Below are 13,957 nucleotides of genomic sequence, written 5' to 3'. Positions count from 1 at the left end.
AAGATCATGTGGTACCCCGGAGTCCTCACAGAAGCCACTCTAACATCAGCCTGAGAGGTTGATGAGTTCCTTTAATGGCTCTTTTGTTGTGAAAGTCTTGAAGAGTCTGAAGTTTGGCTCTCAGGCACTGATGAGCTGTTGGCTCGTGCAGAGGATCAAACTCTCCGAGACTCCCCGACACGTTTGAGGTGTGAGAAAAACGAAGCGCTGGCAGCCTGACAGCTGACTCACTGTGATCGAGGAGTAAAACTCTGACAGCGACACACACTTCAGAAGCACCTGAGCACCTCCTGCTCATCAAACACATCATCATCACAGGTTCTGATAAAGCACTCACTCTCCTTCACTGCACTTTTCAATACTCACATATTTCCCCATGAGTTATTTGGCAGTTTTCACATTCTGGTGATGCATGACGTCCAGCAAGACCTCAGGAGAGTTAGTCCAGGCAGGAAAATCAATTCATCGGGGTTTCAATCAAAAACAGCTCAGATGTGAGAAGAGGTGAAGTCTGCTCTTAACACAGTTTGTGGAGGAACAGCTCACAGACAACAGGTTTACATTAAACATGGTTGTTCATTTCATCGTGTTGAGCTTAAGAACTTTACTGAAGCAACAGTTTAAAAACCCGATGCATGAATGTGAAGCGTGCTCAGACTTGCTGCACCTGCTTGTAGTCTCTCCTCACAGCGATAGGCAGCACAGGTCAGGGTGCTGGAGATCAACACATTTTACACAAACTGCGCCGCACCGCTGTTTAACCTCCAGAAAAAGAAATTATGAAGAAAGTAACGCATACTTTACTTAGTCATTGCAGAAAGTAATTAGATTGCTTTTGCAGTAACAGTCTAACACTGAACTTTTTGCTTGTGGCCACACGTCCTGCTGCGTTTGTACGGCTCTGATGTCGTGTTGATGGACTGTTCTTTCAGGCCTGAGCTCAGTTAAATCTCCAGTGTCACATTTTTCTCCCTTGGTGCAAAAAACCAGAAGCAGTCATCACTCCAGTTAAAAAATGTGCATTGGTTTTGTCTGAAATGTGGCATGAAACAGCTTGCTTCATCATTTCCACCATCATTTCTTAATGTCTGGTACTAAAAGGCATTTATCACAGCAGCATTTCTATGGATGAGGCTCCACGTGGGCGTGCTCAATCTTTAAAATGTAATCTAAACTAATCAAAACCTGTCTTTGAACCTTTGATCTGCATCGTCTCTCAAGTCGGCCGATTTCATAATTTCGTTTAGCAGTTTTCATGGTGCTGTTCAAACTGTCAGCTGTAACCGTATCCTCTGGAAAAACAGCTGATCTGAGAGAGCATTACTACCTTTTTGTTAGTATTATCATGGACACCGTATCATTACTACTCGGTCACACAGGAAGACTGGAACAGATGAAGAGTTTAGTTGGAGATGGTTGAAGTAACCTGCTGCATCTGAGGTTTCTTTCTCTTTGTTGAAGGATCAGAGTGCTTAAAGTGTGAGCACTGACACTGTGGTGGGTTTACATCCTGCTGAGAAACTCCAGATAACAGAAAGACTTTCTTTTTCCAGCCTTTTTAAAATTCACACGAAGGTTGGTATAATTGCACATTTGAGAAATTATACCTTATAGAAGCTGGTAGATCTATAATATCCACTTTACACTGTATAGCTAATTGATTACAATATTATTCTGTACCCTCATCTTGTTTTTCTCTACTTCAAATAAGACCTCTGCACTGATCATCTTCTCTTGGAGGGTTATGATAAAATAATGCAACAAAATGCAGAAAAAGTGAGCGTTGTCTACAGATGTGACCACACCTGTTAATAATCGATCCATCATTAACCCTCCAAACAGAACAAGTGTATCTGCTATGCAGCAAATATGAAAACAAAGAGCTACAGTTCCTCTAGTGTCCAGCAGAGGCAGCAGCAGAGAGTCAGTCCCATCTGGTGTATAAGTCTGACGTCATTAGCTGTTTCTGGGTCCAAACTTTGCTTCAGGTCCCTAAATCAAATGAACACTGCAGCATCACTGAGAGTTACAAGCTATATAAATTCTTGACTGTCTAAATGATCGGTGTGGCTGCTCTACCAGGTGTAACAGTAAAGTTTAACATCCAAGCATCCATGAAAACAGAATTTCTGAAGTTTAACGGAGTTAGAATTTAGCAGGAAGTTAGCTCACTAGTTTCCATCTAAAGATGATATACCATGTTCTGACTGAGGGATTTCTGTAAGATTAAAATGTACAGCTCTGTTATCACTTCAGACATAAATGAAGACAGAAAACTAAACAGCAGTGACGTTAGTAGGGTTACTGAAGCTGCACTAGCTGGTATATAATGATGTGCTATGCGGTGGCTAGCTACACAGCTATGTTAGCATAATATAAACAGACTGAAGCTGGAGGATGAACGCTAACTTTTTTCCACTCGATAAAAGTTAACGTGAGGGTTCCCAATGGTTAGGGACAAATGCATTCACATGGCAGGATGCTGTAAAGAGACCAAACTTCAGTCAGGAGAAACAACTGAGATAATCCATCCACAATACGAGGTTAGCCATTAATATACTCCTGCATGGGCTGGGATGTAGTTACATTGTAAGGGTTTAAAAACTGAGCTTTAAAATGAATAGTGGTAATAAAACCCGAGAAAGGTAAACAGTGATTACTGACTTCAAGATACAAATCATTAAAACATGTTAAAAACACAACAGCCTTAATAAACGTAGAGTAGTCTGGACTCGGAAGCAGGATTCATACGTCATCACTTAAAAAACGGATAGACTCCCATGTAAAAATAAACGTATTTACAGCCTGATACACAAACTGTTTTAGTTTCTATAGATAATTTTCCCTTTCATAACACCTGTATGAGGAAGGATGTAAAATTCCCCTTTTGCATTATTAGGGGTGTGGCCTCTTTTTTACTTACAGGTAAAAGGCAATACAGAAAGCAGTAGCTGCTAAGTGTCTGCTAGGTTCCAACTGGATTTGTAACTGGACCTCTAAATAAATAATAAATTTTTTTTTATTTATTTATATAGCACCTTTCAAGACAGAATCACAAAGTGCTGCACATAAGATTACAAGTCATAAAAAGATTTAAAAAGAGAAAATAAAACAGGCAAAAAATTAACCAAAAGCAGTTTTAAAAAGGTGAGTTTTGAGTTGTTTTTTAAAAACAGCTACTGAGTCCGCAGTTCTTAATGTTTGGGGGCGTGAGTTCCACAGTCTCGGGGCCACAGTGGCAAAAGCTCTGTCACCCTTAGTCCTCCTCTTAGTATTTTTTAAAGCAAGTAAGCCCTGATCAGATGACCTCAAAGACCTGCTAGGGACATAGGGCTGTAGCAGATCAAAGATGTCGGCTGGTGCCAGTCCGTTAACAGCTCTGTAGGTCAAGACCAGGATCTTAAAATTGACTCTAAATTTAACAGGAAGTCAGTGTAACTGAGATAACAACAGTGTCACATGTGAGTACTTGGAGGATTTTGTCAAAAGTCTAGCTGCAGCGTTTTGCACAACTTGCAGACGATCCAGAGAACCTTTGCTTAGACACATAAACAGCGAATTACAATAATCCAAGCGTGACAAAATAAATGCATGTATAGCAATCTCCAGTTCAGAGCGAGATAAAATCGGGCTTAGCTTAGCCACATTTCTTAAATGATAAAAACAAGACCGAACCAGAGATTTCACATGCCCATCCAATGTGAGACTCGAGTCAAAGGTGACACCTAAATTCCTGATAGAGGATTTAAGATACACTGAAAGAGGATCAAGGGCTTACACTATCTGCGATAAAAATCTATCAGGGGCGCATGCAAGGACTTCGGTTTTCCCCTTGTTGAGTTGGAGGAAATTTGTAGCCATCCAACGTTTGATCAAATCTAAGCAATCATTCAGACGCTGAAGCTTAGATAAATCCTCGGGCATAAAAGAAACGTACAACTGAATATCATCAGCATAACAGTGATAAGAAATGTCCTCAAAAGAGGACTGCTGGAGGGGGAGAAGATATATTAAAAACAATAAAGGCCCCAAAACTGACCCTTGAGGGACACCATAAGTAAGGGAAGTAGAGGATAACCTAAAATCGGAGACCGCCACAGAAAAAGATTGGTGATGGAGATAAGAGGAGAACCACTCTAATGCAGTTCCAGATACACCGACCCAATTTTTCAGCCTTTCAATGAGGATGTTTTACTGAATTCACTAATTTTACCAGCTCAGGTAGTGAAACAGGAGAGAAAGTATCCAAGATAATGGGCCGAGATGGGGTAGAGATCGAGATAACAGGTGCTGAGTGTGTAAAATTCATTCTCACGTTATGAATTTTTGCAAGCAGAAAAAAGAGAAAATTTTCACAGTCCTCGTTAGAAATAGTAGGGGCCGCAGGCAGAGCAGGAGTAACAATGTCACTAATGGTGTTGAATAGCACCTTAGGATTGCCTCTGCTCTTTGTAACCAAGTGTGAGAAATGGGCAGCCCTCGCATCTCTGATCGCATTATTAAAAGAAGCTAAAAGGTCCTTAAGATAGAGGAGGTGAACATTTAGATGAGCTTTCCTCCACCTGCGCTCCGTTTTATGACAATCACGTTTCAGACAACAAATACTGTCATTTAGCCAAGGAGGAGATTTGGAGGCAGAAACACTCCTCGTCTTAACAAATTTCATCTAAAATAAAAAGGCAATAATTATTAAAAAGACTGGTTGAGAAATCAACAACATTTTGAGGAGATAGCTGTAAGTTAAAAGTATCCACAAATTTCTCCGCTGTGGAGGAGTTTAAGATGCGAGAGCTAACCATCCGTCTAACGGGGGACAAAGGCTCATTAAAAGACAAGTTGAAAACAAAAACATAGTGATCAGAAATAAAAATGTCCTCAGAGCAAATAAAATCAATATTTAAACCCAAAGAAAAAACAAGGTCCAGTGTGTGACCTTTGCTGTGTGTAGGACCGGACACATGCTGAGTCAAATGAAAAGAATCCATAATGTTCATAAAGTCTCTGGCGAATAGGTCGGAGTCATCATCAACGTGTATGTTAAAGTCCCCAACTATGAGCACCCTAGACAGCTTCATAGTAGCGGATAAGAAGTCACTGAGCTCCGATAAAAATAACCTGCTGTATCCAGGTGGACGATTCACCACAGCACAGTAGAAAGGATCCTTGTTACCAATTTTAAGCAGCTGCAGCTCAAACAAACAAAAATGTCCAGTTTTCACAGAGCGGCAGGAGAAACGGTCCTGGAAAGCCACAGCAAGCCCACCACCCCAACCAGACAACCAAGGCTGGGTAATATAAGTATAGCCATCCGGGCAGAGTTCAATAAGTGATGAGTAGTCTACATCCCGCTGCCAGGTCTCAGTCAGGAGTAAAAAATCCAGTTTTTTAGATAATATAAAATCATTCAACAAGAATGATTTATTAGACAGAGATTGAGCGTTAAAAAGCGCCATATTCAGTGAGCTAGAAGCCTCGTTATTTGCAGAGGCTCGAGTTAAGGGACGTATATACACAGGGTTTGAGCCGTCACGCTCGTAGAATCCAGCTAATGGAGGAGGGTGGAAAATGCCAGAAGACGACGAGACATCGTGTGGCATCATAGAGGATCGGATGGATAGCAAAGCCAGGCGATCATACACCAGGGCAGCAAATACATCATTAAGACTGAGTGAGAACAGTAGAGCAGAAAAAAACAACACAACAGCAGTAGAGCGCGACAAACTGCACCCGGCAGCGGCAGAGCCAAACACAGGCGCCATCATACCGGAAGCTTGTTTCAGGTGAGGCCCTGAGATTATTGGACTATGGACTATGTTTGTGCTGTTGGAGCCTTTTGGAGCATTTTAGTGTAACTATCTGACCAATAATATGGCTGCAGGGAGGTTACTGTGGTAACAGACTGTCCAAGACATCTGAGCTACAGTTTTGGTCAAATTAGCTCAAAACTGTGATCTCCACCCTCTCATCCAAATACCGTACCCACAATTCCATAGGATCAGTAACCTGGAGCCTTTCTTGAGTTGTTGTTGCCTTTTTAGGTTGAAACAATGAAATTAACCACCTGTGTTTGTAAGTAAGGCCTCAGTCAAACATGCCTAGAAACCAGACAGCCCCTGGCACCTTATGGGTTCTAGGGGAAAATGTGTCTTCCCCAACTGTGTTGGTGAGTGGTTGTGAGTCACAAGGAGAGTGATGCACTGAAAACCTCGTTGTGACTGTGCCACACTCACCTGTAGTTTGTATCAAAGACACCGTCTTGTCTGCCAGCTTACTAAATAGCCACAGAGCAATAGTGAATCTTGGACAAAAAAATGTGCAAAGTGGGAACACTGCAAAACATTGCAGAAAAGTTGTTTCCTTCACAAAAAATATGAGTGGCTGCAGAAACCTGCTAGGGACCAAAGCAGCTCAGAGGAGGTTTACAGCAAAACATTGTATATGTCTTTGTGACTACTGCCAGAAAATGGCAGCGACCCCTCACTAACCACCAAACGTGGGAAATAAACATTTTTCCCTAGTGACTGGAGGTTGCCAGACTGTTGCCAGCTGGTCTTCGGGCCTGTGTAAGGTTTAAACAGGCACGTCTACATTTATCTGAAGAAGGTGTTCTGAAGATTAAAGATCTATTTGCATGTTATGAAGGGGTTCCACAGGGCTCCATTCTTGGGCCAATTTATGTTTTTTTAACAACCAGCCTGATAAAAAAATGCTTTATTCTCTCTCTCAAAAGTCAATGTTAGTAATTTTCATTTAAAGACCCTCCCATTTCACATACACCAACATCCAAAAAGTGCCAACCCAAAAGTTGGCTTCATTAACCTCAAGAGTTATTCCTTCTGTCTATCCTTAAAGCTTGCACTCAAACCGAAACAGGATGTTTCCTCCTCCTGGAATTATCTCTGTGAGCTGCTTGTGCCAAATGTTCATTTTAAGTGACCTGTAGTCTGTAAATATTCTGCCTGATCTTTTGATGCATGCTCAATCATCAAGGTAAGGAAGTCCCAAAAGGTTGATTCTGTTCATCTGGACGTTTTTAGTGGGAGAAATGTTTAGTCACTCATCCAAGTGACTTCTGCAGGTTTCCCCAACCTTATAAACAGTACATTTGCACATTAATAGATTCAAAATTCAAAACGTTTATTGTCATGTGTACAAAGAAAAGCATTTCTCTATGCAATGAAATTCTTTCTCTGCTGTCCACACACAGATGCCTGTTAATATGTACAAATAGAACTAGAACAAATAAAATACAAACAGTATGAATAAATAAATGGAGACAAAAATTGAAACATATAAATAGATTTATATGCAAAAGAGCTATGAGCTTAATATGCTGGTTTGATATGTAAGATGATGTGATGTGCAAAGGTTATTTTTACTGTTAAAACAGGTCAGCTGTTCAAGAGTCTGATAGCAGTGGGGAAGAAGGAGTTGTTGAGTCGGGATGTTCTGGACACTTCTGCCCTCAGGACAAAGGTTTAGAAGTGTGAACAGTCCGTGTTCGGGGTGTGTGGGGTCTTTGAGGATGGAGTTCAATTCAATTCAATTTTATTTATATAGCGCCAAATCACAACAAAAGTCACCTCAAGGCGCTTCATAGATACAGAGAAAACCCCAACAATCATATGACCCCCTATGAGCAAGCACATTGGCGACAGTGGGAAGGAAAAACTCCCTTTTAACAGGAAGAAACCTCCGGCAGAACCAGACTCAGGGAGGGGCGGCTATCTGCTGCGACCGGTTGGGGTGAGAGTCAGCTCTCCTCTGGACTCTGCGATGGTATATGCTCTGCAGAGAGGGCAGCGGGGTGATCTTCTCCGCGGTTGTTATCACTCTCTGCAGGCGTTTGCAGTCCATAGCAGTAGTGCTGCCGTACCATGCACTGATGCAGCTGGTCAGTGTGCTCTCCACAATGAAGCTGTAGAACCTGCTGAGGATCTTGGCCAACATACCAAATTTCCTCAGCCTCCTCAAGAAATACAGCCGCTGCTGAGCCTTCTTGACCAGCTGTGTGGTGTTCAGTGTCCAGGTGAGGTCCTCAGTTATGTAGACGCCCAGGTATCTAAAGCTGCTCGCCCTCTCCACCTCAAAGCCCCGGATAAACAGCGGCTGGTGAGGCCATGTGTCCACTATCATCTCTTTTGTCTTGTCAGTGTTGAGGGTGAGGTTGTTGTCCTCACACCATGACACCAGACCGGCCACCTCTCTCCTATAAGCCACTTCGTCCCCTCCAGTGATGCAACCAATCCCTGCTGTGTTGTCCGCGAACTTCAGTATGGTGTTATCCCTATTGGAGGCGACACAGTCGTGGGTGTACAGGATGTAGAACATGGGACTGAGGACCAACCCTGTGGAACGCCAGTGTTTGTAATAATGCTGGCTGAAGTCCTGTTGCCGATCTTGACGGACTGGGGCCTGCCAGTCAAAAGGTCCTGTAGCCAGTCACAAAGGGTGGGGAGTAGGCTGAGTGTTGCCAGCTTGTGAGTGAGTTTGTGTGGGATGACTGTATTGAAGGCGGAGCTGTATTCAACAAAAAGTACCCTGATATTAATATGCAAATTGTGATGACCACTGATCAAAGACCATTGATGTATGTCATCTACATACCTGGGTAAGATAACAGAGGCCTCTTTTCCACTTCTTCCAAATTGGCCACAGTGGGTGAAACTGGGAAACCCATGTTTCCGTCTGTAGTACTGACCCTTTTATGTGAAATATGTGGAATGAGGACCCAGTTCCAAAAGCAAACACACTTGGCCGGTGCTGAGAGTGGTCTTGTTGCTAAGGTTGGGGTCATCCTGTCATCTCTTACGAGCTACCTCCAACGCTTCAGTGACTGGAACACAAGTGAAGAGAGATGTAACATCGTATGAGACCATTGTTTCATCTGCCTCCATAATGACATCTCTCACCTTCTCAACAAAATCCAAGGTGTTCTGGATGTGGTGTTCAGAGCTGCCTACCAATGGGTTAAGCATCGAAGCCAGAAACGAGTTGATCATACAGACAATTGGTCTTAAGGTGCACCCTGTTTATGTAACTTTGGTAAACCATATAGACTTGGTGTAGATTCCCCTGGGTATAGCCTGTGGTATGAGGTCCAGTCAGTGGCATTGTCTTGTTCTAACTATTTCAGACAATTTATCATCCTCTTCCTGTAACCACTTCCTGGGTCTCCTTTCAAGGCCTCATAAGTATTTTTGTCACTGAGCAGCAAAATTTTCTCATGAACCTACCCTTGTCTGCCAGAGGGATGGTAATGTTGTTGTCATTACTAAGTGATGTGAGCGCCTTCCTCTCCTCCATGCTTGATGCTGGATACTGGGGGCTTTGCATTGCTGAGACAGGCCAAAACCTTTGTCCGTAGTTGCTCTGCTTCCACGTCTGCAATGTTGTTTCGAATTAATGTTTCTGTGGCTGTGATCAGTCCACTAGCGGGATTTGTCTCTGCTTGGGTGAGTTGTCTGTCAGACATATTTTTCACCCACTTGTCCACACTTCTCTGTGTGGCATCCATCTTTCTTCTGGCCGCTGAGAACACTCTCTGTATTTTGCTGGTGTTTCTGATGCTCAGCAAGTCAAACTTCCTTTGTTGCCTTAGACTATGTCCACACTAGCCCAGATAGATTTGAAAACAGCGTTTTCGTCTGAAAATGCTCCGCGTCCACACTAGTGTTTTCAGTCATTTTCACAGAGTTGTCCGTCCACATTGAAACGGCTGAAAATGCTTACGTTCCAGTACTGCGCATGCAAGAAGAACAAGAAGATTCGGCCTGCCTCATTTCTGTCTGCCATTTATTTACTTTCCGGCTCGTTGAAACGTCGCAGCAAAAGGTTGGGGAAAAGCACCAAGTTTTTTAAATGGAAAAACAATGAGGTGGAGTTGTTGCTGCAAGTAACACAAAAGTACAAAGTTGCCAAAGCAAGTGAGAATTAAATAATTTGAAGAAACGGAACATGTACAAACTGATATTAATCTTTAATAGGGCTGTCAAAATTGAAAGCAAACAAAACAACTGCTGTTTAATACCCCCCGCTATCTTTGTTTAACCCTCTCAGGCTCAAATTAAACTTTTTGTTGCTAATGCACAACCAAGTCCTGCAGTGGTACTTCTGAGTAAAAAAAACTCATAAAAATATGTATGTGGGGTAATCAGGTTGTTAGTTTTTAACTGTTGCAAATCGGCAACGCCTGCCTTGAGAGGGTTAATTGGTCACATGACTGCATCACATGACTGAAATGCATCATCGTTTTCGAAAGTCTGCGTTTTCAAGTGTCCATACTGCGATGGGACAGCTCCGTTTTGAAATGTATGCATTTTCGAGTGTCCACACTGCGATGGGACAGCTTTGTTTTGAAATGTATGCGTTTTCAAGAGCATTTTCAAAACAATGCGTTTTTCCTTGGGGAAAACCCCCCCAAAAACCCATCTCCATAGAGACTGTGTCAGCTTCCAAAAAGACAAAAAACAAACTAACCAGCAACAAACAACATAAACAATTACAAAGAAAGAACAATACAGTATCCACATCTGAACCAAAGAGTAAAACAGTGAAATGTGGATTATTAAATATTAGGTCTCTCTCCTCCAAGTCTCTGTTAGTACATGACTTAATAATTGATCAACAAATTGATTTACTCTGCCTTACAGAAACCTGGTTGCAGCAGGATGATTATGTTAGTTTAAATGAATCAACACCCCCGAGTCATTCTAACTACCAGAAATCTCGAAGCACAGGTCGAGGGGGCGGTGTGGCAGCAATTTTTCACACCAGTCTATGCGCTGTAACTAAGTTTAAGAATATAATCCAGCCACTGTTATCATCGTCAATGCCCTGTACCAACACAGAGCAGAGCAGCTATCTGAACGCTACCCCAACAGAGGTCGATTATCTTGTTAATAATTTCACCTCCTCACTACGTACGACTCTGGATACTGTAGCTCCAGTGAAAACTAAGGTCTCTAATCAGAAGTACCTGACCCCGTGGTATAATTCTCAAACACGTACCCTAAAGCAGATGACTCGTAATCTGGAGAGGAAATGGCATGTCACAAATTTAGAGGATCATCATTTAGCCTGGAGAAATAGTTTGTTGCTTTATAAGAAAGCCCTCCGCAAAGCCAGAACAGCTTACTACTCATCACTGATTGAAGAAAATAAGAACAACCCCAGGTTTCTCTTCAGCACTGTAGCCAGGCTGACAAAAAGTCAGAGCTCTTTTGAGCCAACCATCCCTTTAACGTTAACTAGTAATGACTTCATGAACTTCTTCACAAATAAAATTTTTATCATTAGAGAAAAAATTACCAATAATCATGCCACAGATGTAATATTATCCACAGCTACTTTCAGTACTATTGATGTTAAGTTAGACTCTTTTTCTCCAATCGATCTTTCTGAGTTAACTTCAATAATTACTTCCTCCAAACCATCAACGTGTCTTTTAGACCCCATTCCTACAAAACTGCTCAAAGAAGTCCTGCCATTGATTAATTCTTCGATCTTATATATGATCTACCTATCTCTAATAATCGGCTATGTACCACAGGACTTCAAGGTGGCTGAAGTTAAACCTTTACTCAAAAAGCCATCTCTAGACCCAGCAGTCTTAGCTAATTATCGGCCAATCTCCAACCTTCCTTTCATATCAAAAATCCTTGAAAGAGTAGTTGTCAAACAGCTAACAGATCATCTGCAGAGGAATGGTTTATTTGAAGAGTTTCAGTCAGGTTTCAGAGTTCATCACAGCACAGAAACAGCTTTAGTGAAGGTTACAAATGATCTTCTTATGGCCTCTGACAGTGGACTCATCTCTGTGCTTGTCCTTCTTGACCTTAGTGCAGCATTCGATACTGTCGACCATAATATCCTATTAGAGCGATTAGAACATGCTGTAGGTATTACAGGTATTGCACTGCAGTGGTTTGTATCATATCTATCTAATAGACTCCAATTTGTGCATGTAAATGGAGAGTCCTCTTCACACACTGAGGTTAATTATGGAGTTCCACAGGGTTCGGTGCTAGGACCAATTCTGTTTACATTATACATGCTTCCCCTAGGCAGCATCATTAGAAGACATAGCATACATTTTCACTGCTATGCAGATGACACCCAGCTCTATCTGTCCATGAAGCCAGATAACACACACCAATTAGTTAAACTGCAGGAATGTCTTAAAGACATAAAGACTTGGATGGCCACTAACTTCCTGCTTCTTAATTCAGATAAAACTGAGGTTATTTTACTCGGCGCTGAAAAGCTTAGAAATATGGTATCTAACCAGATTCTTACTCTGGATGGCATTACCTTGGCCTCCAGTAACACTGTGAGGAACCTTGGAGTCATTTTTGACCAGGATATGTCCTTCAACGCACATATTAAACAAATATGTAAGACTGCGTTCTTCCATTTGCGCAACATCTCTAAAGTTAGAAATATCCTGTCTCAGAGTGATGCTGAAAAACTAGTTCATGCATTTATTACTTCCAGGCTGGACTACTGTAATTCATTATTATCAGGAAGTCCAAAAAACTCCCTGAAAAGCCTTCAGTTAATCCAAAATGCTGCAGCAAGAGTACTGACAGGGACTAGAAAGAGAAAGCAGATTTCTCCTGTTTTGGCTTCCCTTCATTGGCTTCCTGTTAAATCCAGAATTGAATTCAAAATCCTGCTCCTCACATACAAGGTCTTAAATAATCAGGCCCCATCTTATCTTAATGACCTTGTAGTAGCACTACTATTAGAGCACTTTGCTCTCGCTCTGCAGGCCTACTTGTTGTTCCTAGAGTATTTAAAAGTAGAACGGGAGGGAGAGCCTTCAGTTTTCAGGCCCCTCTTCTGTGGAACCAGCTTCCAGTTTGGATTCAGGAGACAGACACTATCTCTACTTTTAAGATTAGGCTTAAAACTTTCCTTTTTGCTAAAGCATATAGTTAGGGCTGGACCAGGTGACCCTGAATTCTCTCTTAGTTATGCTGCAATAGACGTAGGCTGCCGGGGATTCCCATGATGCATTGAGTTTTTCCTTCCCAGTCACTAAAACGAATACATTTTTTGAGAGATTTTTGAGCGCCATGTACCACATAAAATCAGTTCGAGGTCAGTAAGCACAACCAGAATTCATACATAAGGCGCACAGGATTATAAAGCGCACTGTCTATAGTGTGGAAAATACAGTACTGTGTGTTAAAGGAGGTTAGATGTGATCAATCGATTATGGAGCATTCACAGGCCAGCTGTCAGCATGTAAAGGAGTGACTGTGTGCTGCTGTCGGCAGGACTGCTGTCCAATAATCAGTCTTAAACTGGCAGACACAAGCACATGTTTTCACAGGAAATCTTTATGAAATTAAGCATAATTAGCTTGTATGGACTAGTCCCGATAATGAGACAGTCTCATGGGGGTATTTAAACTGATGGACTTTAAAGCTTCAGCTTCTTAATCTCATCACAAACATAATGGGAGGAGGCATAGTTAATTCCCATATTTTCCTCTCCTTGCCATTCTGATTCTGGTTACCTGCAGACTGTAACTGCACCCCACCGGTGAGCCTTCACAAAGTCCAGGGTCATACTGAGATCACAGCCTAACCAGTGGACAGGTGTCTGATCACTCACCGTGTCACCGGCTTTCACACAGAAAACGGAAATGGAACTTTTGATCTGTACCAGAACCCCTGGGCATATGATAAATAGGCATTTTCCTGTTTTTTTTCCTTTCACAGTAAAGGTTTTTGACATCTATAATGTGCAATTGTTGTATTTAAAAAAGTCTTCAATGACCATATGACCATTTCTTATATAGCTGCTCTTGTTTTGATTTTTAGACACAGAAAGTCGATCTGTTTCTTTGTGCACATTCATCCGTCCATCCGTCAACCATCCGACCATTCATCCAACCGTCCATCCATCCATCTTTCCATCCATTCATCCAAACGTCCATCCATCCAAC

The 13,957-nt window shown here is 42.0% G+C and overlaps 1 protein-coding gene across 1 annotated transcript in view; it reads left to right on the top strand.

Moving 5' to 3' along the window:
- mtnr1al (melatonin receptor type 1A like) overlaps positions 1 to 13,957 on the top strand; it is a 33,427-nt gene that overhangs the window by 7,261 nt on the left and 12,209 nt on the right. The gene's annotated exons all lie outside the window — the stretch shown is intronic.

This window comes from Neolamprologus multifasciatus, chromosome 2, assembly GCF_963576455.1.
Source record: "Neolamprologus multifasciatus chromosome 2, fNeoMul1.2, whole genome shotgun sequence".
Lineage (NCBI taxonomy): Eukaryota > Metazoa > Chordata > Actinopteri > Cichliformes > Cichlidae > Neolamprologus > Neolamprologus multifasciatus.
The sequence above is the reverse complement of the archived record's forward strand: the minus strand, read 5'-3'. Positions and strand labels throughout refer to the sequence as shown.